We start from the raw sequence: 19,435 nt of genomic DNA, 5'->3' as shown, positions 1-19,435 counted from the left end.
AGGAGAGGGTGAGGGGGTGAGAGAAAGAGGGGGGTGAGGGAGAGAGAGGGGTGAGGGAGAGGGGGTGAGGGAGGGGGGTGAGGGAGAGAGAGGGTGAGGGAGAGGGGGTGAGGGGGGGGGTGAGGGAGGGAGAGAGAGGGTGAGGGAGAGGGGGTGAGGGAGAGAGAGGGAGGGGTGAGGGGGTGAGGGAAAGATGGGGGTGAGGGAGAGGGTGAGAGAGAGAGGGTGAGGGAAAGATGGGGGGGGATGGGGGAGAGGGAGAGAGGGTGAGGGAAAGATGGGGGTGAGGGAAAGATGGGGGTGAGGGAGAGGGGGTGAGGGAGAGGGGGGGGTGAGGGAGAGAGGGTGAGGGAAAGAGGGGGTGAGGGAGAAAGGGAGGGGGGGGGTGAGGGAGAAAGGGAGAGAGGGGGGTGAGGGAGAAGGGTGAGGGAGAGAGGGGGTGAGGGAGAAAGGGAGAGGGGGGAGGGGGTGAGGGAGAGAAGGGAAAGAGGGGGTGAGGGAGAAAGGGAGAGAGGGGGGTGAGGGAGAAAGGGAGAGGGGAGAGGGGGGTGAGGGAATGAGGGGGTGAGGGGAAATGAATTCCTCTGCAGACAGACAGGAATGACAGGGGGTGACAGAGCAGACAGACAGACAGAACAGAAGACAGAGGGTGAGCAGACAGACAGGCAGGCAGACAGAACAGACAGAGCTGGTGAGCAGACAGAAAGACAGACAGGGAGAGAGCTGGGGGTGAGGGAGACAGAACAGAGAGAGAGACAGAGCTGTCTAGGGGGTGAGGGAGAACAGACAGACAGAGCTGGGTAGGGAGAGACAGGGTGAGGGGGAGCTGTCTAGGGACAGAACAGACAGACAGACAGAGCTGTCTAGGTAGACAGAACAGGGTGAGGGACAGAGCTGTGAGGGACAGAACAGGGTGACAGAAAGAGCTGGTGAGCAGACAGAATGAGGGAGAGAGAGAGTCTAGGGGACAGACAGACAGACAGACAGGGGGACAGAAAGAGGGGGATGAGGGAGAAAGGGAGAGAGGGGGACAGGGAGAGAAGGAGAGGGGGTGAGGGAGAAAGGGAGAGAGGGGGAAATGTACCCAATTCCTCTGCAGTTAGCAGACAGACAGACAGACAGACAGACAGACAGACAGACAGACAGAGCTGTCTAGCAGACAGACAGGCAGGCAGACAGACAGAACAGAGCTGTCTTGCAGACAGACAGAACAGAGCTGTCTAGCAGACAGACAGAACAGAGCTGTCTAGCAGACAGACAGAACAGAGCTGTCTAGCAGACAGAACAGACAGACAGAGAGCTGTCTAGCAGACAGACAGAACAGAGCTGTCTAGCAGACAGAACAGACAGACAGAACTGTCTAGCAGACAGACAGGTAGTACTGTCTAGCAGACAGACAGGCAGGCAGACAGACAGAACAGACAGAGCTGTCTAGCAGACAGACAGATTCAGACACTACCCCAGAACAGACAGACAGACCCCAGACAGACAGACAGGTAGTACTGTTAGCTGACAGACAGGCAGCCAGACAGAACAGACAGAGCTTCCCTAGCAGACAGACAGAGAGACAGAGAGAGCTGTCTTCCAGACAGACAGACTACAGGAGTCCTGTCTAGCAGACTAGACAGATTCCCTAGACAGACCTATTCCCTAGCACACTACAGACAGAACAGACAGACTACCCCTATTCCCAGACAGAGAGAGCTGTCCTAGCAGGCAGACAGACCCCTGTTCCCAGACAGACTACAGGCAGAACTGTTCCCTAGCAGACAGACAGGCAGAACAGACCACCCAGAGGGGTGCTGGCAGGTCTGTCTATTCCCTATACACTCCCTTCCTTCCCTCCACAGGTCTAAACGGCTGGATACAGACCACAACTATTCCCTACACACTACCCCTATTCCCTACACACTACCCCTATTCCCTATACACTACCCCTATTCCCTATACACTACCCCTATTCCCTATACACTACCCCTATTCCCTACACACTACCCCTATTCCCTATACACTACCCCTATTCCCTATACACTACCCCTATTCCCTATACACTACCCCTATTCCCTATACACTACCCCTATTCCCTACACACTACCCCTATTCCCTATACACTACCCCTATTCCCTATACACTACCCCTATTCCCTACACACTACCCCTATTCCCTACACACTACCCCTATTCCCTACACACTACCCCTATTCCCTATACACTACCCCTATTCCCTACACACTACCCCTATTCCCTACACACTACCCCTATTCCCTATACACTACCCCTATTCCCTATACACTACCCCTATTCCCTACACACTACCCCTATTCCCTATACACTACCCCTATTCACTACCCCCCTATTCCCTATACACTACCCCTATTCCCTATACACTACCCCTATTCCCTACACACTACCCCTATTCCCTATACACTACCCCTATTCCCTATACACTACCCCTATTCCCTACACACTACCCCTATTCCCTACACACTACCCCTATTCCCTACACACTACCCCTATTCCCTATACACTACCCCTATTCCCTATACACTACCCCTATTCCCTACACACTACCCCTATTCCCTACACACTACCCCTATTCCCTATACACTACCCCTATTCCCTATACACTACCCCTATTCCCTATACACTACCCCTATTCCCTACACACTACCCCTATTCCCTATACACTACCCCTATTCCCAACACACTACCCCTATTCCCTATTCAATACCCCTATTCACTACCCCGATTCCCTATTCACTACCCCTATTCCCTATTCCCTACCCCTATTCCCTACACACTACCCCTATTCACTACCCCTATTCACAACACACTACCCCTATTCCCCATATACTACCCCTATTCCCTATACACTACCCCTATTCCCTGGTCTACACTACCCCTACACTACCCACTACCCCTGGTCACAACACACTACCCCTATTCACACCACTGGTCCTATTCAGTAGTACACTACCCCTATTCCCTATACACTACCCCTATTCCCTACACACTACCCCTATTCCCTGGTCACTACCCCTATATTCAATACCCCTACACACTACCCCTTTACACCTGGTCTACAGTATACACTATACCCCTATTCCTATACACTAGTAGTACACTAGATGGGGAATAGGGGACCTGGTCTATAGTAGTACACTAGATGGGGAATAGGGGTCCTGGTCTATAGTAGTACACTAGATGGGGAATAGGGGGCCATCTGAACCTTACTGGATTGAGACTCAGCCCAGTGGTTAGGAGTTAGAACCATGGCTGTAGACAGGATGAGCTGTGATTGGTTAGAGGGAAGTAAGGGTTAGGAGCAGACAGACAGACAGACAGACAGACAGACAGACAGACAGACAGACAGACAGACAGACAGAAGAGCTGTGATTGGTTAGAGGGAAGTAAGGGTTAGAGCAGACAGACAGACAAGATAGACAGGAAGAGAAACAGACAGACAGGAAGAGAAACAGACAGGGAAGAGAAACAGACAGGAAGAGACAGACAGACAAGATAGACGGGAAGAGAAACAGACAGACAGGAAGAGAAACAGACAGACAGGAAGAGAAACAGACAGGAAGAGAAACAGACAGACAGGTAGATAGACAGGAAGAGAAACAGACAGACAGGAAGAGAAACAGACAGACAGGTAGATAGACAGGAAGAGAAACAGACAGACAGGAAGAGAAACAGACAGGAAGAGAAACAGACAGACAGGTAGATAGACAGGAAGAGAAACAGACAGACAGGTAGATAGACAGGAAGAGAAACAGACAGGAAGTGAAACAGACAGACAGGTAGATAGACAGGAAGAGAAACAGACAGACAGGTAGATAGACAGGAAGAGAAATAGACAGGAAGAGAAACAGACAGGTAGATAGACAGGAAGTGAAACAGACAGACGTAACAGTCTATCCGTCCAGAGGTCTGTATATAATGTGACCAGATGCTCATGTCTCCGGGCCTAATAACGAGGAGTTGTTGTCCGAAAGGTGGGAAGGGAGGCGACAAGTTGAGGAAAAAAAACTGCCGCAATGGATTATGGGATTGTAGTTAATTACCACTTTTCTGAACTGAACTAGGTTCGAATATTTGCTTAAATGAGAACTACAACTCCCTTCAACCCAGCATCCAATACAGTTTCCTAATTTTTGTCGTGAATGATTTGATTTCACAAAACCCGATCTAAATGGAATTCAAGTAATTGAACCGACGTCGGACAAAATTTGGTTAATCACTCAGCACAGAACACATCCTTCCTTCCTTCCTCTGACTCCTCCCTACCAGAGAGTCTCCTCCCCTCCCTACCAGAGAGGACTCACTGATCACTCCTCCCTACCAGAGAGTCATCACTGATCTGACTCCTCCCTACCAGAGTCATCACTGACCTGACTCCTCCCTACCAGAGAGTCATCACTGACCTGACTCCTCCCTACCAGAGAGTCATCACTGATCTGACTCCTCCCTACCAGAGAGTCATCACTGATCTGACTCCTCCCTACCAGAGAGTCATCACTGATCTGACTCCTCCCTACCAGAGAGTCATCACTGATCTGACTCCTCCCTACCAGAGTCATCACTGACCTGACTCCTCCCTACCAGAGAGTCATCACTGACCTGACTCCTCCCTACCAGAGAGTCATCACTGACCTGACTCCTCCCTACCAGAGAGTCATCACTGATCTGACTCCTCCCTACCAGAGAGTCATCACTGACCTGACTCCTCCCTACCAGAGAGTCATCACTGACCTGACTCCTCCCTACCAGAGAGTCATCACTGATCTGACTCCTCCCTACCAGAGAGTCATCACTGATCTGACTCCTCCCTACCAGAGAGGACTCACTGACCTAACTCCTCCCTACCAGAGAGTCATCACTGACCTGACTCCTCCCTACCAGAGAGTCATCACTGATCTGACTCCTCCCTACCAGAGAGTCATCACTGATCTGACTCCTCCCTACCAGAGAGGACTGACTGACCTGACTCCTCCCTACCAGAGAGTCATCACTGACCTGACTCCTCCCTACCAGAGAGGACTCACTGACCTGACTCCTCCCTACCAGAGAGGACTCACTGATCTGACTCCTCCCTACCAGAGAGTCACCACTGACCTGACTCCTCCCTACCAGAGAGGACTGACTGACCTGACTCCTCCCTAGCAGAGAGTCATCACTGACCTGACTCCTCCCTACCAGAGAGGACTCACTGATCTGACTCCTCCCTACCAGATAGTCATCACTGATCTGACTCCTCCCTACCAGAGAGTCATCACTGATCTGACTCCTCCCTACCAGAGAGTCATCACTGATCTGACTCCTCCTACCAGAGTCAGATCTGACTCCTCCCTACCAGAGAGTCATCACTGACCTGACTCCTCCCTACCAGAGAGTCATCACTGATCTGACTCTCCCTACCAGAGAGTCATCACTCCCCTCCCTACCAGAGAGGACTCACTGATCTGACTCCTCCCTACCAGAGAGTCATCACTGACCTGACTCCTCCCTACCAGAGAGTCATCACTGATCTGACTCCTCCCTACCAGAGAGTCATCACTGATCTGACTCCTCCCTACCAGAGAGTCATCACTGATCTGACTCCTCCCTACCAGAGAGTCATCACTGATCTGACTCCTCCCTACCAGAGAGTCATCACTGATCTGACTCCTCCCTACCAGAGAGTCATCACTGACCTGACTCCTCCCTACCAGAGAGTAATCACTGATCTGACTCCTCCCTACCAGAGGACTCACATTTTCTTTACAAAAAGCAGATTTTGTGGCATGTGAGGGTCAATCCAAGTCTAACCAGATTGGTCAGATCATTCCTTACTAGGAAGGAAAGGAAGGAAAGGAAGGATGCATGTCTACAGCTCAGAAACACAAGCAAAAGGTTCTATTTGTGAAGCAAACGTTCATATTGACATTAATATTGTCCATGAGACTGAATATTCAACCCCAGATCCCGCCAGGCGAATAGTAGTTTGAGCGTCCATATTAGCATTAGCACCATCACTGAGACACAGAGAGAGTAGGGACATCTTACTTACACAACAGGTGACAAGCGTGTGGCCTCAGGCAGGGCAGCGTATGGAGTAGCCTAGCATCGGCTAGCGTAGCTTAGCCATGTAGCTTAGTCGTAGCATCGGCTAGCGTAGCTTAGCCATGTAGCTTAGTCGTAGCATCGGCTAGCTATAGCGTAGCTTAGCCATGTAGCTTAGTCGTAGCGTCGGCTAGCTATAGCGTGCGTAGCTTAGCCATGTAGCCTAGTCGTAGTATCAGCTAGTATCAGCTACCTATAGCGTAGCCATGTAGCATCGACTAGATGTAGCATACTGTAAAACTTCACTTTTAAAAAAATGCAATATGCAGAAATCGGTACGTAATTTTTTGGTTGGTAAAATTCGAAGATTTCGCCTAATTTCAGTTTATGTGACAAAACAAGCAGTTTTACCTTTATTTAACCAGGCAAGTCAGTTAAGAACAAATCCTTATTTTCAATGACGGCCTAGGAACAGTGGGTTAACTGCCTGTTCAGGGGCAGAATGACAGATTTGTACCTTGTCAGCTCAGGGGTTTGAACTTGCAACCTTCCGGTTCCTAGCCCAACACTCTAACCACTAGGCTACTCTGCCACCCCAACCACTGTGAAAAAGCTTTTCAATAAAATATTGTATTTTCAGCTGGTGTATAAAACCAATACAATACAACATAGAAATAGCACACATAGAAAATATCTACCCCATTCCACTAGCCTAGTGGTTAGAGCGTTGGACTAGTAACCGGAAGGTTGCAAGATCGAATCCCCGAGCGGACATGGTACAAATCTGTCATTCCTGATCCTAGGCTGTCGTAGAAAATAATAATTTGTTTTTAACTGACTTTCGTAAGTAAGTGAAAATAAATAAATGACAGATCTATGGAGCGGCAGGGTAGCCTAGTGGTTAGAGTGTTGGACTAGTAACCAGAAGGTTGCAAGTTCAAACCCCCGAGCTGACATGGTACAAATCTGTTGTTCTGCCCCTGAACAGGCAGTTAACCCACTGTTCCTAGGCCGTCAATAAGAATTTGTTCTTAACTGACTTGCCTAGTAAAATTTATGTGAATTTGGTCGGTTCGCCCAAAAGTTCAATATCGCATATTTAATTTTGCTGAACACAACAGGTGATGATGAGAAACAGGTGTCGATTTTGCTAATTTGCATGTTTAATTCCAGCAGTCACTTCCTGATTGTTTTAATACATTTCTTCACTAAATGTGTTGTCGTCTTAGTGTGCCTCTATTCTCGAGAAAAATAAACTTTCCTTGACAGAATAATTATTCTCCCCTTTGACTGTGCAGTTCTTACATTCACCACTAGAGGGCGATCGGCCGACTTCTATAAGGGTCTGGTTCTCCCAAAGTTGTTGACTGTTTTTGTGCTTCAAGTTAGCAAGTAGTTAGCAGCCAACGGCTAGCAGTTTCTAACTGATGATTGCTGTCATTTTTCTCAAATCACTATTGAATTATTAAATATACAAATTAAACAAACCTTGTAAACAATTCATTTAGACCCATTAATTTGCTGAAATGTGTGCCGTCGCCCGGCTATTAAAAGGGACAAGCGACTATTTGAGACTTTGTTTAATTTAAGTTTTAGTAGACTTGCTATAGCTAACTGTAGCATAGACTAGCTATAGCTAACCGTAGCATCAACTAGCTGTAGGTTAGACTAGCTATAGCTAACCGTAGCATCAACTAGCTGTAGGTTAGACTAGCTATAACTAACCGTAGCATCAAATAGCTGTAGGAGATACTAGCTATAGCTAGCCGTAGCATCAACTAGCTGTAGGTTAGACTAGCTATAGCTAACCGTAGCATGAACTAGCTGTAGGCTAGGCTAGCTATAGCTAACCGTAGCATCAGCTAGCTGTAGGTTAGGCTAGCTATAGCTAACCATACCGTAGCGAGGTAGCATGGCTAAAGGTAGCGCTAGTCCTGGCAGGCTTGTGTGTGTCAGCAGCAGCAGCAGAACAAACAGCACAGGCTGAGAGACATGTAAAGCATCATGGGTAGGAGAGGAGTGAGCAGGTGAAAGATGAGCAGGTGGCAGCGAACGACAGGAAGGGGCAGAGTTATCTGGAGGTTTAGTAGACAGGAAGAAGGAGCCCTATTATGCAAATATCCCAACGAGCCAATCAGATAGTTTGAACTGGGTGTGTGTGAGCTTTATGAATCTAAAAAAAATCTCTAAAAAGCCTTCCTTCATCCCTATCCTCGTCCCAAACCTCAACCCTTACCATAGCCCTCACAATCACAATCATATTTCACCATCTTCATTGAAAACAGTTCTGTGTGTGTGTGTGTGTGTGTGTGTGTGTGTGTGTGTGTGTGTGTGTGTGTGTGTGTGTGTGTGTGTGTGTGTGTGTGTGAGTGTGTGTGTGTGTGTGTGTGTGTGTGTGTCATCCACTGTACTCTCTGCATGATTCAGAGGAGCCCACAACTAAAACCCCATTGAAGCACTACAGTGTAGGAACCGAGTGCCCTTGTGCTGTTGGGGGCGATAGGAGGGTTACAGGTCCGACAGAGCAAGTAGTGTGTGCAGCCGACAGACAGGACAGGCGGACAGAGAGAGAGAGACAGACGAAGCGAGAGACAAGGACCACAGTGAGTTGATTTTCTTTACCAAATTCAATTCAAAAACACCTTTAATAAAAATCTTCAGTACCAAAAAAACACAATTTTTTTTTTTTTTTTAGAAAAAAACACACACATCCACACATGATCAATGTATAAAAAAAAAGTCCACAGCAGTCTGAGCAAGCCAGGCGAAACCGTGACAACCGCATCCGTGACAACCGTAACCGTGACAACCGTAACAAAATCAAGTCTAAAACCAGGAGGCAGCAGCGGCAGGGAGAGGAATGGGACTCTAAGAGCCTGGGAGTGAGGTCACATATGTAAGAGCCCTCTCTCTGTGTGGTCAGTACGCAGGAAGTGATGTCACAGCTGTAAGAGCCCTCTCTCTCTCTGTGTGGTCAGTATGCAGGAAGTGAGGTCAGTGAGGTGAAACACTCAGAATGATGCAGATTTTACAGTTTTGAGATGACGTGATTCCCTACAACATCTCTATCTCAACAGAGATGATGTGATTCCCAACAGCAAAACATCTATCTCAACCTTTATTAATAGAGATGACGTGATTCCCCACAACATCTCTATCTCAACAGAGATGACGTGATTCCCCACAACATCTCTATCTCAACAGAGATGATGTGATTCCCAACAGCAAAACATCTATCTCAACCTTTATTAATAGAGATGACGTGATTCCCCACAACATCTCCATGTCAACAGAGATGACGTGATTCCCCACAACATCTCTATCTCAACAGAGATGACAGGATTCCCCACAACATCTCTATCTCAACAGAGATGATGTGATTCCCTACAACATCTCTATCTCAACGTTTAGCAACATTGTGCCCTTATGAAAATATCACAGAGGGTGTGGTTAGTAACCAGGGGTGTGGTCAGTAACCTTGATCCCTAAACAGTCTCTATCCTGCAGCAGAGGGATAAGTGCTTCTGTTTCCTCTCCCGAGCCGCCTGATTGGACGAGGAGGGGGACGGTCTCTTCCTCAACGGGGATGTGTGGGGTCGCAACCCTGAGAAGGGGTGACAGCCCCCGGGGACATCCTCTTCAGAGTCGGAGTCTGGTGCAGAGAACACAGGGTCAGGACACAACATATTAACATGTTAGTCATTTAACAGAGTTCTTATCCAGAGACTCAGTTACATTAACATGTTAGTCATTTAACAGACGTCTTATCCAGAGACTCAGTTACATTAACATGTTAGTCATTTAACAGACGTTCTTATCCAGAGACTCAGTTACATTAACATGTTAGTCATTTAACAGACGTTCTTATCCAGAGAGACTCAGTTACATTAACATGTTAGTCATTTAACAGACGTTCTTATCCAGAGACTCAGTTACATTAACATGTTAGTCATTTAACAGACGTTCTTATCCAGAGACTCAGTTACATTAACATGTTAGTCATTTAACAGACGTTCTTATCCAGAGAGACTCAGTTACATTAACATGTTAGTCATTTAACAGACGTTCTTATCCAGAGACTCAGTTACATTAACATGTTAGTCATTTAACAGACGTTCTTATCCAGAGAGACTCAGTTACATTAACATGTTAGTCATTTAACAGACGTTCTTATCCAGAGACTCAGTTACATTAACATGTTAGTCATTTAACAGACGTTCTTATCCAGAGAGACTCAGTTACATTAACATGTTAGTCATTTAACAGACGTTCTTATCCAGAGACTCAGTTACATTAACATGTTAGTCATTTAACAGACGTTCTTATCCAGAGACTCAGTTACATTAACATGTTAGTCATTTAACAGACGTTCTTATCCAGAGACTCAGTTACATTAACATGTTAGTCATTTAACAGACGTTCTTATCCAGAGAGACTCAGTTACATTAACATGTTAGTCATTTAACAGACGTTCTTATCCAGAGACTCAGTTACATTAACATGTTAGTCATTTAACAGACGTTCTTATCCAGAGACTCAGTTACATTAACATGTTAGTCATTTAACAGACGTTCTTATCCAGAGAGACTCAGTTACATTAACATGTTAGTCATTTAACAGACGTTCTTATCCAGAGAGACTCAGTTACATTAACATGTTAGTCATTTAACAGACGTTCTTATCCAGAGAGACTCAGTTACATTAACATGTTAGTCATTTAACAGACGTTCTTATCCAGAGACTCAGTTACATTAACATGTTAGTCATTTAACAGACGTTCTTATCCAGAGACTCAGTTACATTAACATGTTAGTCATTTAACAGACGTTCTTATCCAGAGAGACTCAGTTACATTAACATGTTAGTCATTTAACAGACGTTCTTATCCAGAGACTCAGTTACATTAACATGTTAGTCATTTAACAGACGTTCTTATCCAGAGAGACTCAGTTACATTAACATGTTAGTCATTTAACAGACGTTCTTATCCAGAGAGACTCAGTTACATTAACATGTTAGTCATTTAACAGACGTTCTTATCCAGAGAGACTCAGTTACATTAACATGTTAGTCATTTAACAGACGTTCTTATCCAGAGACTCAGTTACATTAACATGTTAGTCATTTAACAGACGTTCTTATCCAGAGACTCAGTTACATTAACATGTTAGTCATTTAACAGACGTTCTTATCCAGAGAGACTCAGTTACATTAACATGTTAGTCATTTAACAGACGTTCTTATCCAGAGAGACTCAGTTACATTAACATGTTAGTCATTTAACAGACGTTCTTATCCAGAGACTCAGTTACATTAACATGTTAGTCATTTAACAGACGTTCTTATCCAGAGACTCAGTTACATTAACATGTTAGTCATTTAACAGACGTTCTTATCCAGAGAGACTCAGTTACATTAACATGTTAGTCATTTAACAGACGTTCTTATCCAGAGACTCAGTTACATTAACATGTTAGTCATTTAACAGACGTTCTTATCCAGAGACTCAGTTACATTAACATGTTAGTCATTTAACAGACGTTCTTATCCAGAGACTCAGTTACATTAACATGTTAGTCATTTAACAGACGTTCTTATCCAGAGACTCAGTTACATTAACATGTTAGTCATTTAACAGACGTTCTTATCCAGAGAGACTCAGTTACATTAACATGTTAGTCATTTAACAGACGTTCTTATCCAGAGACTCAGTTACATTAACATGTTAGTCATTTAACAGACGTTCTTATCCAGAGAGACTCAGTTACATTAACATGTTAGTCATTTAACAGACGTTCTTATCCAGAGAGACTCAGTTACATTAACATGTTAGTCATTTAACAGACGTTCTTATCCAGAGACTCAGTTACATTAACATGTTAGTCATTTAACAGACGTTCTTATCCAGAGACTCAGTTACATTAACATGTTAGTCATTTAACAGACGTTCTTATCCAGAGACTCAGTTACATTAACATGTTAGTCATTTAACAGACGTTCTTATCCAGAGACTCAGTTACATTAACATGTTAGTCATTTAACAGACGTTCTTATCCAGAGAGACTCAGTTACATTAACATGTTAGTCATTTAACAGACGTTCTTATCCAGAGACTCAGTTACATTAACATGTTAGTCATTTAACAGACGTTCTTATCCAGAGAGACTCAGTTACATTAACATGTTAGTCATTTAACAGACGTTCTTATCCAGAGACTCAGTTACATTAACATGTTAGTCATTTAACAGACGTTCTTATCCAGAGACTCAGTTACATTAACATGTTAGTCATTTAACAGACGTTCTTATCCAGAGACTCAGTTACATTAACATGTTAGTCATTTAACAGACGTTCTTATCCAGAGACTCAGTTACATTAACATGTTAGTCATTTAACAGACGTTCTTATCCAGAGACTCAGTTACATTAACATGTTAGTCATTTAACAGACGTTCTTATCCAGAGACTCAGTTACATTAACATGTTAGTCATTTAACAGACGTTCTTATCCAGAGACTCAGTTACATTAACATGTTAGTCATTTAACAGACGTTCTTATCCAGAGACTCAGTTACATTAACATGTTAGTCATTTAACAGACGTTCTTATCCAGAGACTCAGTTACATTAACATGTTAGTCATTTAACAGACGTTCTTATCCAGAGACTCAGTTACATTAACATGTTAGTCATTTAACAGACGTTCTTATCCAGAGACTCAGTTACATTAACATGTTAGTCATTTAACAGACGTTCTTATCCAGAGACTCAGTTACATTAACATGTTAGTCATTTAACAGACGTTCTTATCCAGAGACTCAGTTACATTAACATGTTAGTCATTTAACAGACGTTCTTATCCAGAGACTCAGTTACATTAACATGTTAGTCATTTAACAGACGTTCTTATCCAGAGACTCAGTTACATTAACATGTTAGTCATTTAACAGACGTTCTTATCCAGAGACTCAGTTACATTAACATGTTAGTCATTTAACAGACGTTCTTATCCAGAGACTCAGTTACATTAACATGTTAGTCATTTAACAGACGTTCTTATCCAGAGACTCAGTTACATTAACATGTTAGTCATTTAACAGACGTTCTTATCCAGAGACTCAGTTACATTAACATGTTAGTCATTTAACAGACGTTCTTATCCAGAGAGACTCAGTTACATTAACATGTTAGTCATTTAACAGACGTTCTTATCCAGAGACTCAGTTACATTAACATGTTAGTCATTTAACAGACGTTCTTATCCAGAGACTCAGTTACATTAACATGTTAGTCATTTAACAGACGTTCTTATCCAGAGACTCAGTTACATTAACATGTTAGTCATTTAACAGACGTTCTTATCCAGAGACTCAGTTACATTAACATGTTAGTCATTTAACAGACGTTCTTATCCAGAGACTCAGTTACATTAACATGTTAGTCATTTAACAGACGTTCTTATCCAGAGAGACTCAGTTACATTAACATGTTAGTCATTTAACAGACGTTCTTATCCAGAGACTCAGTTACATTAACATGTTAGTCATTTAACAGACGTTCTTATCCAGAGACTCAGTTACATTAACATGTTAGTCATTTAACAGACGTTCTTATCCAGAGACTCAGTTACATTAACATGTTAGTCATTTAACAGACGTTCTTATCCAGAGAGACTCAGTTACATTAACATGTTAGTCATTTAACAGACGTTCTTATCCAGAGAGACTCAGTTACATTAACATGTTAGTCATTTAACAGACGTTCTTATCCAGAGACTCAGTTACATTAACATGTTAGTCATTTAACAGACGTTCTTATCCAGAGACTCAGTTACATTAACATGTTAGTCATTTAACAGACGTTCTTATCCAGAGACTCAGTTACATTAACATGTTAGTCATTTAACAGACGTTCTTATCCAGAGACTCAGTTACATTAACATGTTAGTCATTTAACAGACGTTCTTATCCAGAGAGACTCAGTTACATTAACATGTTAGTCATTTAACAGACGTTCTTATCCAGAGACTCAGTTACATTAACATGTTAGTCATTTAACAGACGTTCTTATCCAGAGACTCAGTTACATTAACATGTTAGTCATTTAACAGACGTTCTTATCCAGAGACTCAGTTACATTAACATGTTAGTCATTTAACAGACGTTCTTATCCAGAGACTCAGTTACATTAACATGTTAGTCATTTAACAGACGTTCTTATCCAGAGACTCAGTTACATTAACATGTTAGTCATTTAACAGACGTTCTTATCCAGAGACTCAGTTACATTAACATGTTAGTCATTTAACAGACGTTCTTATCCAGAGACTCAGTTACATTAACATGTTAGTCATTTAACAGACGTTCTTATCCAGAGACTCAGTTACATTAACATGTTAGTCATTTAACAGACGTTCTTATCCAGAGACTCAGTTACATTAACATGTTAGTCATTTAACAGACGTTCTTATCCAGAGACTCAGTTACATTAACATGTTAGTCATTTAACAGACGTTCTTATCCAGAGAGACTCAGTTACATTAACATGTTAGTCATTTAACAGACGTTCTTATCCAGAGAGACTCAGTTACATTAACATGTTAGTCATTTAACAGACGTTCTTATCCAGAGACTCAGTTACATTAACATGTTAGTCATTTAACAGACGTTCTTATCCAGAGAGACTCAGTTACATTAACATGTTAGTCATTTAACAGACGTTCTTATCCAGAGACTCAGTTACATTAACATGTTAGTCATTTAACAGACGTTCTTATCCAGAGAGACTCAGTTACATTAACATGTTAGTCATTTAACAGACGTTCTTATCCAGAGAGACTCAGTTACATTAACATGTTAGTCATTTAACAGACGTTCTTATCCAGAGAGACTCAGTTACATTAACATGTTAGTCATTTAACAGACGTTCTTATCCAGAGAGACTCAGTTACATTAACATGTTAGTCATTTAACAGACGTTCTTATCCAGAGAGACTCAGTTACATTAACATGTTAGTCATTTAACAGACGTTCTTATCCAGAGACTCAGTTACATTAACATGTTAGTCATTTAACAGACGTTCTTATCCAGAGACTCAGTTACATTAACATGTTAGTCATTTAACAGACGTTCTTATCCAGAGACTCAGTTACATTAACATGTTAGTCATTTAACAGACGTTCTTATCCAGAGAGACTCAGTTACATTAACATGTTAGTCATTTAACAGACGTTCTTATCCAGAGACTCAGTTACATTAACATGTTAGTCATTTAACAGACGTTCTTATCCAGAGACTCAGTTACATTAACATGTTAGTCATTTAACAGACGTTCTTATCCAGAGACTCAGTTACATTAACATGTTAGTCATTTAACAGACGTTCTTATCCAGAGACTCAGTTACATTAACATGTTAGTCATTTAACAGACGTTCTTATCCAGAGACTCAGTTACATTAACATGTTAGTCATTTAACAGACGTTCTTATCCAGAGACTCAGTTACATTAACATGTTAGTCATTTAACAGACGTTCTTATCCAGAGACTCAGTTACATTAACATGTTAGTCATTTAACAGACGTTCTTATCCAGAGACTCAGTTACATTAACATGTTAGTCATTTAACAGACGTTCTTATCCAGAGACTCAGTTACATTAACATGTTAGTCATTTAACAGACGTTCTTATCCAGAGACTCAGTTACATTAACATGTTAGTCATTTAACAGACGTTCTTATCCAGAGAGACTCAGTTACATTAACATGTTAGTCATTTAACAGACGTTCTTATCCAGAGACTCAGTTACATTAACATGTTAGTCATTTAACAGACGTTCTTATCCAGAGAGACTCAGTTACATTAACATGTTAGTCATTTAACAGACGTTCTTATCCAGAGACTCAGTTACATTAACATGTTAGTCATTTAACAGACGTTCTTATCCAGAGACTCAGTTACATTAACATGTTAGTCATTTAACAGACGTTCTTATCCAGAGACTCAGTTACATTAACATGTTAGTCATTTAACAGACGTTCTTATCCAGAGAGACTCAGTTACATTAACATGTTAGTCATTTAACAGACGTTCTTATCCAGAGAGACTCAGTTACATTAACATGTTAGTCATTTAACAGACGTTCTTATCCAGAGAGACTCAGTTACATTAACATGTTAGTCATTTAACAGACGTTCTTATCCAGAGACTCAGTTACATTAACATGTTAGTCATTTAACAGACGTTCTTATCCAGAGAGACTCAGTTACATTAACATGTTAGTCATTTAACAGACGTTCTTATCCAGAGACTCAGTTACATTAACATGTTAGTCATTTAACAGACGTTCTTATCCAGAGACTCAGTTACATTAACATGTTAGTCATTTAACAGACGTTCTTATCCAGAGACTCAGTTACATTAACATGTTAGTCATTTAACAGACGTTCTTATCCAGAGACTCAGTTACATTAACATGTTAGTCATTTAACAGACGTTCTTATCCAGAGACTCAGTTACATTAACATGTTAGTCATTTAACAGACGTTCTTATCCAGAGAGACTCAGTTACATTAACATGTTAGTCATTTAACAGACGTTCTTATCCAGAGAGACTCAGTTACATTAACATGTTAGTCATTTAACAGACGTTCTTATCCAGAGACTCAGTTACATTAACATGTTAGTCATTTAACAGACGTTCTTATCCAGAGAGACTCAGTTACATTAACATGTTAGTCATTTAACAGACGTTCTTATCCAGAGACTCAGTTACATTAACATGTTAGTCATTTAACAGACGTTCTTATCCAGAGACTCAGTTACATTAACATGTTAGTCATTTAACAGACGTTCTTATCCAGAGACTCAGTTACATTAACATGTTAGTCATTTAACAGACGTTCTTATCCAGAGACTCAGTTACATTAACATGTTAGTCATTTAACAGACGTTCTTATCCAGAGACTCAGTTACATTAACATGTTAGTCATTTAACAGACGTTCTTATCCAGAGACTCAGTTACATTAACATGTTAGTCATTTAACAGACGTTCTTATCCAGAGAGACTCAGTTACATTAACATGTTAGTCATTTAACAGACGTTCTTATCCAGAGACTCAGTTACATTAACATGTTAGTCATTTAACAGACGTTCTTATCCAGAGACTCAGTTACATTAACATGTTAGTCATTTAACAGACGTTCTTATCCAGAGACTCAGTTACATTAACATGTTAGTCATTTAACAGACGTTCTTATCCATAGACTCAGTTACATTAACATGTTAGTCACACACACACACACACACCATAATAACACACGTATCCTCAGTCTGTACAGGGTTAGGACACACCGACACACACACAGTACTAACAAAGTGTAACTCACTGTAGTCGTAGCTGGAGCGTTGAGAGGAGGAGTGAGGAAGAGGAGGAGAAACAGTCTTCCTCTGACCTCTAACCTTCTGTTTCCCTCCAGACGAGGGGATCACCCCTCCATCCCTCCCACCGGGGTCAGAGGGCGTCCGGCGGCTGGTACTGAGTACGGACAGGGAGAGAGCTCTGTCCAGGTCACAGGCTAGCTGCTCCTGGTCACATAGACCGACACGACGAGTCTTAAAGACCTGGTGGAGACCACACACACCATTACACACACACACCATTACACACACACCATTACACACACACAGGCTAGCTGCTCCTGGTCACACAGACCGACACGACAAGTCTTAAAGACCTGGTGGAGAACACACACACCATTACACACACACCATTACACACACACAGGCTAGCTGCTCCTGGTCACACAGACCGACACGACGAGTCTTAAAGACCTGGTGGAGAACACACACACACACACACCATTACACACACACCATTACACACACACCATTACACACACAGCATTACACACACACACCATTACACACACACCATTACACACACACAGGCTAGCTGCTCCTGGTCACACAGACAGACACAACGAGTCTTAAAGACCTGGTGGAGAACACACACCATTACACACACACACCATTACACACACACCATTACGCACACACAGGCTAGCTGCTCCTGGTCACACAGACCGACACAACACTTAAAGACCTGGTGGAGAACACACACACCATTACACACACACACACACACCATTACACACACACACACACCACACACACACACCATTACACACACACACACATTACACACACACACACACACACACACACACACACACATTACAACACACACACACACACACACAATTACAAACACACACACACACACCATTATACACACACACACACACACACCATTATACACACACACACACCATTACACACACACACCATTATACACACACCATTATACACACACACATCAGCCCACACCCATTACACACACACACATCACAGCACACCATTATACACACACACACCCCATTACACACACCACACCATTACACACACACCATTATACACACACACACACATTACACATAACACACCATTACACACACCTGTCCACATTCAGTCTCATTACAGCTATAAACACACACACCATTATTCACACACACACAATTATACACACACACACCATTACACACACACCATTACAAAAACACAGTACAGCCTTACAAAAACACACACACCATTACAAAAACACTACACACACATTATACAGCCTGTCCACACACACAGTCTCATTACACAGCACACACATTACACACCACCATTACAAAACACACACACAGCATTACAAAACACACACACAGTACCTCCAGAGAGTGACTAGTGGATGGCTCCTGATCCTGCCAACTCCTCTTCTCAGCCTCCTCTTCCTCCCTCCATCTCATCATGACAGCTCTGGAACAGTGGAACCTCTTCCTCCCTCCATCCCCCACCTCAGACAGTACCAGCACTGTCCTGCCCGGCCAATGACACACACACACAGTATCACACCTGTCCTCATTCAGTCTCAACACAGCTATAAACACAGTATCAGCCTGTCCTCATTCAGTCTCAATGACAGCTATAAACACAGTATCAGCCTGTCCTCATTCAGTCTCAACACAGCTATTTACAAGTCCAGTCCTCCTCAGTCTCAAGAAGCTATAAACACAGTATCAGCCTGTCCTCATTCAGTCTCAATGACAGCTATAAACACAGTATCAGCCTGTCCTCATTCAGTCTCAATGACAGCTATAAACACAGTATCAGCCTGTCCTCATTCAGTCTCAATGACAGCTATAAACACAGTATCAGCCTGTCCTCATTCAGTCTCAATGACAGCTATAAACACAGTATCAGCCTGTCCTCATTCAGTCTCAATGACAGCTATAAACACAGTATCAGCCTGTCCTCATTCAGTCTCAATGACAGCTATAAACACAGTATC

The 19,435-nt window shown here is 42.7% G+C and overlaps 1 long non-coding RNA gene across 1 annotated transcript; it reads right to left on the bottom strand.

The window, feature by feature from the left end:
* Positions 1-9,666: 9,666 nt before the first annotated feature.
* LOC127924847 (uncharacterized) lies at positions 9,667-18,892 on the bottom strand. Its single transcript, XR_008119054.1, has 3 exons — positions 18,816-18,892; positions 17,430-17,664; positions 9,667-9,696 (listed from the first exon to the last, which is right to left on the bottom strand). It is a non-coding gene; the product is annotated as an uncharacterized LOC127924847 (long non-coding RNA).
* Positions 18,893-19,435: the final 543 nt, after the last annotated feature.

The sequence above is a fragment of the Oncorhynchus keta genome, unplaced genomic scaffold, assembly GCF_023373465.1.
Source record: "Oncorhynchus keta strain PuntledgeMale-10-30-2019 unplaced genomic scaffold, Oket_V2 Un_contig_4646_pilon_pilon, whole genome shotgun sequence".
In the NCBI taxonomy this organism is placed as follows: Eukaryota; Metazoa; Chordata; class Actinopteri; order Salmoniformes; family Salmonidae; genus Oncorhynchus; species Oncorhynchus keta.
The sequence above is the reverse complement of the archived record's forward strand: the minus strand, read 5'-3'. Positions and strand labels throughout refer to the sequence as shown.